Below are 10,951 nucleotides of genomic sequence, written 5' to 3'. Positions count from 1 at the left end.
CTTAGAGAGTATCATGTCTCTGGAGTAATGGTCCAGCTGAAATGCATCTGCTGGATTGGAGAAAGTGTGTGCCAAACTGGAGGCCCCTGTTACTGATCCAGTGCCTGATGTACTTTGGGGAAAGAAAGAATGATGGTGTCTCCCTTTCAGGAGTTGACTCTTGTAGATAAAAGAGAAGGGAGAAAGTCCATTGCTCTGCTTTGATTGAGAACTTCCAGGAACATTAGAGGAATGGACCAGCACAGCAGACAACCCCCAGGTCTGGCACTGGCCATTCCAAATACACTTCTCAAACTTCTAAAATCAGACTCAGTGTACCAGATCTAAAACCCTGGAGGGAAGATATGTGTGTACTTTCTACATCCACGTTGACATTTTATCAACATCATGGAAAGTCTGATCATTACCATTCTCTGGGTTAGAGGTTTCATTTGTTGTTTAAAGCTTCAGCTCCCATATATATATTTATATTCCAGTATGATGATTTATTTTTAGTGGGTTTTTGGGCAGGGGGGGTCTCAGTTTTATTTTTGTATTTTGTATTTTCATTCAGTTTTGTATTTGGGTGCCTGTTTTTCTTTTGTTACAGATTATTACCACCACTAAAAGAATATACACCCCTTTTAATGCGAATTACAGTTATAAAGAAAAGGAAACAAGGCCTTGGGAAGCGAAAAGACAAGGCAGAAACTGGATATCCGGGGAGCAGTTTTTTGGCTCTGTTTACCATACATTGTGGATTTTGAACTGAGATCTATGGGTCTCAGAACATTTATTTAATAACTATGTTTTAGAAAAACAAGATGGGCTCTACATGTATGTGGAACATCAGGGAGATCCTATAGTCTGCATAAATGTAAGAAACTTAATTCATACAACACAATTAACCTGAGTTAATGAATTAACCCACTTTCTAACTTCATGCAATGCACTGAATCATAAATGACCAAACAGGCTGTGTTTATACAGTATACTAAGCCATTAAAAAAATCAAGGTTAATTCTCATCGAGTGTAGCATATTGTGTGAAAACAGCTGAAGGACTTTCATTGACCTGGGTTAAGATTATTGTATGAATGTAGCCAGCAGGTGTTCTGGAACACTCCACGGGCATTCAATGCACAGGATTTCTCAGCAGATAGGTCAAACGTGGCAAAAATTGGTCACTGCCACAGAAATGAGAATTACAAGAAAAAGAAATTTAGTGGCTGACGTGTCATTGTCATACTGGTTGAGTTAAATGGATTTATATGGATTAGGAGTGCAGACAGGTGACTCAGAACAAGTTAGTTCAAGACACTTGATTATTGTTCTTGTTGTTCAGTCATTAAGTCGTGTCCGACTCTTCGTGACCCCATGAACCGTATCGCGCCAGGCCTTCCTGTCCTTCACTGCCTCCCTGAGTTTGCTCAGTTTCATGCTCATTGCTTCAGTGATGCTCTCTAACCATCTCATCCTCTGCCGTCCTCTTCTCCTTTTGCCTTCAATCTTTCCCAGTATCAGGGTCTTTTCCAAAGCGTCCTCTCTTCGCATTAGGCGACCAAGGTATCTGAGCTTGAGCTTCATTAACTTGATTATAATGTAGGTTGATAACCATAATGTGGAGACCATTGTGAATAGAACTAAACTGGAAGAACTAAAAACTGCAGACTTTGAGGTATGCAATAGTATACTCAGCCTATAAACGTTACCAGTCAGTATCTTTCCAACCAATTCTACATGTCTGAGCCAATGAAGAAACACAGATGATTTTTTCCTATTGTGAAATGTCAGCTTTCTCTATCTTGTGGCTCATTTTGTATTACTTGAGTTCTTCCAAGCAAACCTTCAGATAGGTCCAACCAACTCCCATCATTCCCACAGAGGAAGGCAAAAGGCTGTATTGAAACAATATTTTTCAGTATTAAAGCAAATCTTCAATATTATTGTTCTATTAAGGCAAGCATGAAGGGCTTATTCAAGGAGGAGGCCCTTACAAGATCTCAGCTTCTTTGCAAATTAAGCAGGAGACAGCTTGCTAATTTGGAGCTTACAAGTATTTTTGAAGCATTTTTCTTGCAATATAAATTTGAGATTAGCAACTCAGAAACTGCCAAACAGCACAAAGAAACAAGGTCTTCTACACACAGTTGGACATATGATTTGATCTTGGAGACAATCTTCACAGGACTTCTGTATGGAAGTATGTTGTGAACATTTGCTGATGGCTTCTTGTTCAAAGGAAAGTCCCCATTTGCAGCTAGAAAAATATAATATTCCTCAAAGTACAATTTCATACTTTAAAAAAGGGAAGTACTTACTATTCAAAATAATCCATGATTAGGCTCCCCAGTTTTCCTGTAAGCCCACAAAAAAAGTTCAGATTGATTAAAATGTTTTAAAAAATGAAAAAAAGGATACTCTGAAAAAGGGAGAACTGTTGTTTTATATAATCATAGAATCTTGAGCTCCTTTAACCTTTGAGAAGGCTTCTACAGCTGCCACCCTTATGGACCTCTTGCCAGAAGTGTAAGAATTGGAAATCCCAGAGGATTTCCCAGAATTCCAGAAATCCCAGAATTCCTAGCCAGCTTGGTTAATGACTCAGAATTCTGGGAACTGGAATGACACCAGTTTGGAGAAGACAGGATTGAAAAGTGTTTCTGTTTCCTGTCTTCCTCTAATAGACAGTTTGCCTGTGATCTGACAAGACCAGCCTGGAGATTTATAATTATTGCAAAGACCACTTAGCTATTCCCTTAATAACTACTAGGGGACTCATTATAGTAACAAATGTGATTGATGGCTAGGTTGCACAGCTGGATCGCATCTTGTAGAGAAAGCCCCTTCTGTAGAAAACAGATCTTGTCTGTGCTCATTTCCTGAGTCCACAGTTTTTGTTAAATTACTTCGTTATTTTTTTTAATGCAAGGCGAGCACTTCAAAAACTCTGTTCTTCTATCCTGAAGTTAGAGCTGTTTTTGCCATCTTAAAAATCATATATTAGAATGAGCTCTGATATAATCTGCTACGCAAACCAGAGAATTCTGCTCCTTTTAATAGCGCAGTTTATGGATGTAACCAGTAACACTTCATGCTCTCAAACATGTGGACCAGATTTTCATTTGCCGTGGGAAGCATTTAAAATATTTCCAAACAATAAAGGGGAAAGTTTACTTTCTTGCTGTCACTCAGCCAGTTCTTATCTATGGGTTGAAAATATTTTAACTTGAATACCCTTCTCCACCCCTAATTTTTCCGTTCCCAATACCGGCACAACCACATTCCAGTTTCAGACTGGAGAAATAAATGTAATGAGTCTCTTCTAAAATAAATACACATCAGTTTAACTTCCTTATTCTAAAGCAAAGCTGTAGATACATGTGTTATAAACACACATTTCCTTTTAGCACAATGATCTTTCTGCATGAGAGACATCAAAGATTGGTAATTAAACTCTCAGCGGAACTGGTGTCATGTGTTAAATATGAAATGTCAGGTCTAGGGAAGGAAACCCAACCTTACCCAGACATCTTTAACTTGGTGGAAGAATTCTGCTTTCGAAATAGGGGGCAAAATGTTTTATTGGCAATTCTGGGTGGAATCTGGAAGGCATACTTTAAATCAGTTGCTCTGCAATGATTATTTTAAGGATTTTTCTAGACTTCAGATAGAATTTTGCCTTTCCAATTCATGACAGTGGCAATATAAACAGCTCAAGCATGTTTTGAAGCTCAGTGTGGACCAGATGCTTTGATTGCTTCTAAGAATCCTGGGGTGCTTTCATTTTTGATGAGTTGATATCTGAAACTAAATCCACACCATCATTGTACCCAAAAACTAAATAGCATTTTAAAAGTTTATATTAATGACGTTCATGGTTCATGGATTAAAGATGTGGGACACCCAATGATGCAACATCAATGGCTGCAGGTCTTCACAAAGGTCAAAGTTGTTTCAGCGGATTTAAGATTAAAATTGATCCATCAAAAGATATTGTTTCAAGTTTACTGGACACCCCCATAATATATTTGAAAGGATGTATGTCAGATTTGTTTGTTGTTGGAGAAGTAAAAAAAAAATGAGCCGTCATATGATTTGAATTATTCACATCTTTTGGGAATAATTGTTTAATGTTCATAAGTAGATTTATGGGGAAATCTTTTAATGTTGAAGATGTTAATGTTATGTTAAATTACATTCCAAAACTTTGGAATTTGGCTACTTTTGAGGAATTATATCAGGCCTGGGATGTTGCTAAGAAAATTATTTTGAGAAATTGGAAAATGACTATTATTCCAGTTATGAAGAACTGGATTCCGGAGATGGGCGATTTATCTCTTTTTGAAAAGGCAAATTTATCTACTAATCAAAACAAAACAAAGCAAAAAAAGACACAATATGTTCTCCTTCACCATGACATTTTGTAACAATAGAGAATTATAATTTATTTTCTTCAATGTAGGTTTAGAAACTGTTTCATATGATGGATTCCTGATATGTATACATAGTTCCCCCTTTTCTTCTTATTGTCTTGTCTTTTTGTTGCATAATGTTTTTTTCCCAATTCTGTATGCTTCATTTTGTAAAACTTAAGCTAAATAACATTTATTTATTTATTTATTTATTTATTTATTTATTAAAGATGTGAACTCTTTTTTTCTGTCAGGATTCCTTGAGATCTAGGCTTCCTGCTGCATGATGGAAAGCTAAAATTTGGCCCATCTGTAGTCCTGACCTACTCAAAAGCTCTACAAAAATATGAAAATGAGAAGCGGACACCTCAAAAGAACAAATGAAGTCATAGGATAGAAGACTTATCTCCACGACCCCAGCAATGTGCATTCCTCCCATCCTGGAGACAGGAGAAGAAACTGCTGACCCTGCCCTGCTCCTCTTGCCATGTCTCCCAAAAGGTCACCAAGTTGCTGCCCTCATATGGACATGGATGGGGAGGGTAAAACAATTCAAGATGGTGGCTGCAAACATGGGATTCAAGACTCTGCACAATGCAGGTAGGACTTCAATCATATGGTTGTGGCTGCCATCTTGAATTTTTGACAGCCCCCCCCACTGGACACCCCTGTGGCCTGACATGAAGATGGGCAGCAGCTGTTGGAGGCCACTGTCTGAGAAGTGTGTAGGTATCAGCCCCACTAGGAAGACCAGACCAGGAAATCAACTCCACAGGAAGTCTAAAATTACTTTTATTGACATTAGCTATACAGGTAGTCCTCGTTCAGCAACTGCCACATTTAGCAACTGTTCACGGTTATGACAGTGTTGAAAAAGTAACTTTGTGACCAAGCCTTGCATTTATGACCTTTGCAGGTCTGTAAAGCAAAGGAAAGCTGAAGTAAGATCATAAACAAAGTCGCAGTTTCACTTAGTGACTGCTTCACTTAATGGCTGAGCTGCCAGTCCCAATTGTGGTCACTAAACGAGGACTACCTGTAAGAACAGAAACTTGCATGTCTAATTATGCTGTACCTCCTCCCCTTCCTATATCCATGTCAATTAGGGAAGTGTCTGTCTGAGCTGCTTCCAAATATTATCTGAATGTTCTGGACTTAAAAAATACTTTACCCCCTTTTGCTTAGGCAACAGCTCCAGCATATCTCTGTCAAGGTTATCTTCCTTACTACCTGCTGAGGCACTCGTGGATTAAGCCGCTGCCCTAGGGGAATGCTTAGGGGGCGTCCCCACTGACACACTATTGCCCAAGCGTCAAGGGTGCTCCGCAGGGAGGGGTAAAAATAAGTCAAGTTGGTGGCCAGAACTATGCAACAAAGAGTAGTTCATTTTAGCCTTGGGATGAGGAGGGTGGGTGAGGCCCGTGAGTATCTTATTCCTTCTTCATGCATTTGCATTTGCATTAGATTGGGGAAAGATTTCCAAATACTTACGACATTGATCATAAATCAACATTTCAGCTAGTCTGGTTGCCCTAGTTGCATTTCTGCTTGTCTCATGGGGTGCGTAAGGTACAGGTGCGTGAGTGAGAAAAGTAGAGAGAAAACCCCAATGTCACAAATCTGTCTAATGTATTTGTATTTTAATGTAGCTTGATTATGTACCATCGAGTCAGTGTCAACTCCTAGTAACTACACAGATAGACCTTCCCCAGGACAATCTGTCCACAACTTGGTCCTTTGGGTCTTCCCGTAGTACCCCCACGGCTGCTGTAATTCCGTCTCTCTCGCTGCCGCCCCTCCTCTTCGGTTCCTCCTTTCCCGAGTTGAGAGCCAGCACTAACCATCTGAACTCAAGGGCTCCCACGACTGGCTTCAAGCTCTACTAGGAGGAACAGAAGTTGCACCCCTATGATTGCAACGGCCTTTTCATTCCATGCCATCGAGCATCATAGGAATGATCCTTAATATTCAGGACCCCGCGTAAGATTGCTAACGGGCCCCTTGCGGGGAAAGCGAAAGAGAAGGGAAGGGGAGCCAGACGGAGGGAAGGGACGGAGGGGAGAAGGAGGCGCGCCCGCAGCAAGCGAGTCTCGGGTCGGAGTTCCAGCAGGGACGCGGCGGGGGTCCTCCAGCTGCCTCTCCTCTCCCATTGGCGGGTAGCGGAGAGGCGGGGCTGCCGTGACCAGCCCAGCCCAGCCGGGGCTGCTCCGCTTTCGGAGAGAGGCGCTGGCCGCGAGGTAACTCGAGCGGAGTTTCCCAACTGCTCGGCCGGAAGGGAACTCGCCAGCGCCGGCGCGCCTGGAGAAAGGAGGCGGCGGCGGCGGCGGCGGCTGGAACTCCTGGAGGCGCTTTCCAGGTGTGTTTCCGCGGCGTGGCCGAGCGATGGAGGAGGGGGCGATGGGGACCCCTGGCGGGGGAGGATAACCCGCTTCCCCACGTGCAAACTCGGGTCTCCTGCCGCTTCGCCTTGGCCCCGAGCGAGCGATCTGATCCCTGCGCCCCCGGCGGCTTTTCCGACGTCCTGGAAGAGACTTGCCTCCTCGAGCTGCCTTCCCCAAGCTGGCGCTCGCCAGGTACATCGGTCGACGATTCCTTTCACCCCTAGTCGTGCTGGCTCGGAGTGATGGGAGCTGGAGTCTGACATGGGCTTGCCCTGGCTCGGGGAAGGCGGTTTGCAGCACGCAGAGCGGTTCCAGGGGGCTGTCGCGCGGCTGGGGTTGCGCAGGACGGTAAACCATGGTTTGCTGAAAGAGTCTTTGTTGAACGGGCCCCGTGGGCCGGGTTCACACGACGCAGTGATCCATAAAGCAACCACAGTGGGCCGGGACTTGCAGGAGATTCTGCGATTCTGGAGATGCGGTGCGCAAACTGGGTGCATGTTGGGCTTTGATTGTTTTGAATGGCCGTAGTTACACACACACTGGTTTTAAGAGGCTGCCTGAAGATTCTTCAAAATGGTTCTTGGACGGACCGGGTTTTCTGAATGGCTGCTGGTATTTATTATTCATTTGTGGGCTTCATATTCCACCTTTCCTCAGGAACATAGGATGGGATGGGATACAGAACGCTCCCTTCCCATTTTTCACCTCAGCCAACCTTGGAAGGTAGGCTGGGCTGAGAGAGATAGCGATTGGCCCAAAGCCCCCAGTGAGGTGGACTCTGTCCTGGCTCTCCCCATTTTCCTAATCCCCTTCACCACTACACCACGCTGCCTTAGCAGGAATAATAATATTGGTCTACTGATTACTGGTCTGTCATTTTTTCTGTTGACACTTTTCTGGCCTTGTTTTCCTGAAACAAATAATGGACACGGTAAATTTGAAAACAGGCTGGGAAGTTGAACAAGCTTCTCAGAAGAAGGCAGGGGCTTTCTGAGCACATGTTTTTTTTCCCTTGAATCGCATTAGGATGGTTGATAAAACCAGCTTTCGTCAGCTATCCAAATAAATAAATAAATAAATAAATAAATAAATACACAGTTCACAGTCCAATAGACTTATTTTTTGTCAGCGTTTTCAAAGATGGAATAAGATAGGAAACAAAATGACCATCAAGGATATCCACATACTAAACAGTATTTTTCCTTTAGACTCAAAGTGGGAAATGCAAGGTGCGGATATATCTAACTGAAAAAGTTACTAGAAGTTTTTTTTGGGTGAGTGTTCAAAACACCTAGCAGCTCTTTTTGGGTGGGGTTGTGGTGAACTTTCCAGCAAAGCCACAGCAAAGCCGCAGGTGTCTGGAACTAGTGACAATGATGTCGCATGCATCACAACGTTGGGGTTGTGATATCTTTCATCATGCCTATGGTGTCACAACCTTAAAGAATTCCAGGGCTGTCTGGGGCTAAAACTATCCTTTCTCAACTACTTTTCAGAGTTGCTGGTCTGCAACTGATGAACTCATCCCCCTCTTTGACCCAGTTAGATGTGTTTGTGTGAACCAGGTCAATGAATGTTACGACATTAGTGCAGATGTTCAAGGTATGCCCATTTCCCTCGCTTGAAGCCGATCCAAATATGCCTGGTGTTTCAAGATAGCAACACTTTGACCATTCATCTTATGAGTTTTGTCCTACAAGTCTTAGAAAATGAAAAAAAGATAATGAGGGGGAGCACATACTTTTTTGCTCACCTTGCAGGAATGGTGACAACTTTGAAAGAAGTCTGTGAGGCATGTGTGTTCTTGCCTTTTCTACTGGGAACTGGGCTTGAGTCAGAAAATTAATGAACATGGCTGTCATCAAGAATAGGACATGTAGAGCAGAGAATGTCCAAGAACACCTCCTTGGATATCCAGTAGACTCCTTGCCTTTCCTATCCTACAGTTCTTTTAGATTTGTTTAATTTTGAAAAGGGGAAACAGGGAAAACTGGCTTGTTGCAAATAAGAATTTCAGTTTCTAGCATTATTCTTGATCTGGACATGGTTATATTTCCCCTTAGAAATCAGCCTTGCAGCTTGCAACTTCTCTTAGGGCCAACATTGATGCTAGGCAGCTCCATTACATCATTGGTGGAAGGTGGGGTGGTGGTGGCTTTTATCAGGTTCAACTGATAAACCAGGTGCACCCATTCTTGAAGGAGAGGGAGAACTGGGGTTGGTGATCCATGTGCTGGCAGTGCAAAGTTGGATTATTGCAACGCATTCTTTGTGATGTAATTAGGAGATATAATGAGTCACTCAGCAGGTGGCAATACATAGTCTGAGCTTGGGCTCAGCTGTTCAATATGATAATACAAGTAGTCCTTGACTTACAGCCATTCATTTAATGACTGTTCAAAGTTACGATGGCACTGAAAAAGTGACTTGTGACCAGTCCTTGCACTTATGACTGTCGCAGCATCCCCGCAGTCACGTGATCAACATTCAGGAGCTTGGCAACTGGTATGTATTTACAATGGTTGCAGCATCCTGGGCTCATGTGATCATCATTTGCAACCTTCCCGGGGGCTTCCGACAAGCAAAATCAATGGGGTAAGCCGGACTTGCTTAACAAGCATGTGATTTGCTTAATGACCATGGTGATTTGCTTAACAACCATGGCAAAAGTCATAAAATCAGGTGCGACTCACTTAATGACCACATTGCTTAGCAATGGAAGTTTCGGTCCCAATTGTGGTTGTAAGTCGAGGACTACCTGTATTTGGTTGGGGAACTTCCAGGGAATATTCGGGCTGTAGGCTAGACTGGGAAACCAATAAATAAATAAATAAATTCTAGAAGTCAACAAGAAAACATTGTAGACATGTTTGTGAAGTCTCCTTTCAAAATGCAGGCCTTCAAGCTGAGCACCTGATTCAGAATACAACAGTGTGACTGCCAAATGTCACATCATCTTCACATTGAACGAGCTGTGCTGATAACTTGCTGCTTTGTGGGATCGCTTCAAGATGCTCACTATTGTATATCAAGCCCTATGTTACTTGGGCTCAAACTGCTTGCCAGACCACCTACTCCCACGCAATACATTCCACAGTCTTAGATCTTCAGGAGAACACCCTTTGCATAAATTGTTAATGATATTTCTTGTAACTGTGCCAAAACTGAGAAACTTCCTGCTGGATTTGAAGCCAGCCTCCTCCTTGTTAAAGTTGGGGAATGTTTAACATGTACCTTTCTATCCATATGTACAAAGATCAGAATAGTGCAAGCCATGGTATTCCCTGTGACACTCTATGGAATGAAAGTTGGACTTTGAAGAAGCAGGATAGGAGGAGTATTGAAGCTTTCGAACTTTGGTGTTGGAGAAGACTCCTGAGAATACCATGGACAGCCAAGAAAGCAATTAAATGGATCATTGAACAAATCAATTCGAGTTCTCACTTGAGGCACACATGACCAGGCTCAAATTATCCTACTTTGGACACATTATGTGAAGACCTATCTCTCTAGAGAAGGCTATAACGCTGGGAAAGGTGGAAGGAAAGAGAAGAAGAGGACGACCAGCAGCAAGGTGGATGGACTCAGTTACAGTGGTGATGAGTGCACTGTTGAAAAACCTGAAAGACCAGGTTAGGGACATATCGTCATGGAGAAAATCTATCTATGTGGTTGCTAGGAGTCAAAAACAACTTGATGGCACGTAATCAATTTAGTTAACAGTTTTTTCTGCATCTGGTTCTATTGATTGCAATTGTTATAGTGAATTTAAGTCAAATTATAGACATTGCAAGCCAACCAGAATCAGCAAATGGAAGCAGGCATTGTAGAGTTAAAAAAAAGAAATGTCTCCAAGAATTATTTTGAACCTATCATTGCCTCCAGAGGCAGTCAATGCTTAGAAAAATGGAAGTGATGCATCTTCATGCTCTGTTTGGAAGTATACCCACCTGACCCAGAAAAAAAGAAAAACAAGATTTTGGAGGACGAAGGGATGACTTGAAAAGATCTTACCAGGTTGTCCTATTCTGTGCCGGCTCACCATGCCAAACTTTTGGTAAATAGATAAACTTCTATGACAAGTATTTTTGTAAATCTCAGCAGTGTGCTGTCACAATTCCAGATGTATCTTCTAACCCTCAAAGATGGCCTGCCTTTGATTTTTAGGTACCTTCAG

General features: G+C 42.4%; 1 protein-coding gene across 6 annotated transcripts in view; it reads left to right on the top strand.

Annotated features, from left to right (window-relative positions):
* The first annotated feature begins 6,526 nt into the window (after positions 1-6,526).
* Positions 6,527-10,951, top strand: part of SYTL2 (synaptotagmin like 2) — a 78,623-nt gene continuing 74,198 nt past the window's right edge. For 3 of the 6 annotated variants that reach the window (XM_007430655.3, XM_025168196.2, XM_025168195.2), the window contains exon 1: positions 6,530-6,749. The gene's annotated coding sequence lies outside the window, so the exon portion shown is untranslated. Of the gene's footprint in view, positions 6,750-10,951 lie in introns of all 6 variants that reach the window. The other 3 variants (XM_025168198.2, XM_088140524.1, XM_025168200.2) reach the window with 3 other exon arrangements.

This window comes from Python bivittatus, unplaced genomic scaffold, assembly GCF_059951505.1.
Source record: "Python bivittatus isolate LINGU-HERP-01145 unplaced genomic scaffold, Pbiv_v1 ctg000340_np1212, whole genome shotgun sequence".
Taxonomy (NCBI): domain Eukaryota; kingdom Metazoa; phylum Chordata; class Lepidosauria; order Squamata; family Pythonidae; genus Python; species Python bivittatus.
The sequence above is the reverse complement of the archived record's forward strand: the minus strand, read 5'-3'. Positions and strand labels throughout refer to the sequence as shown.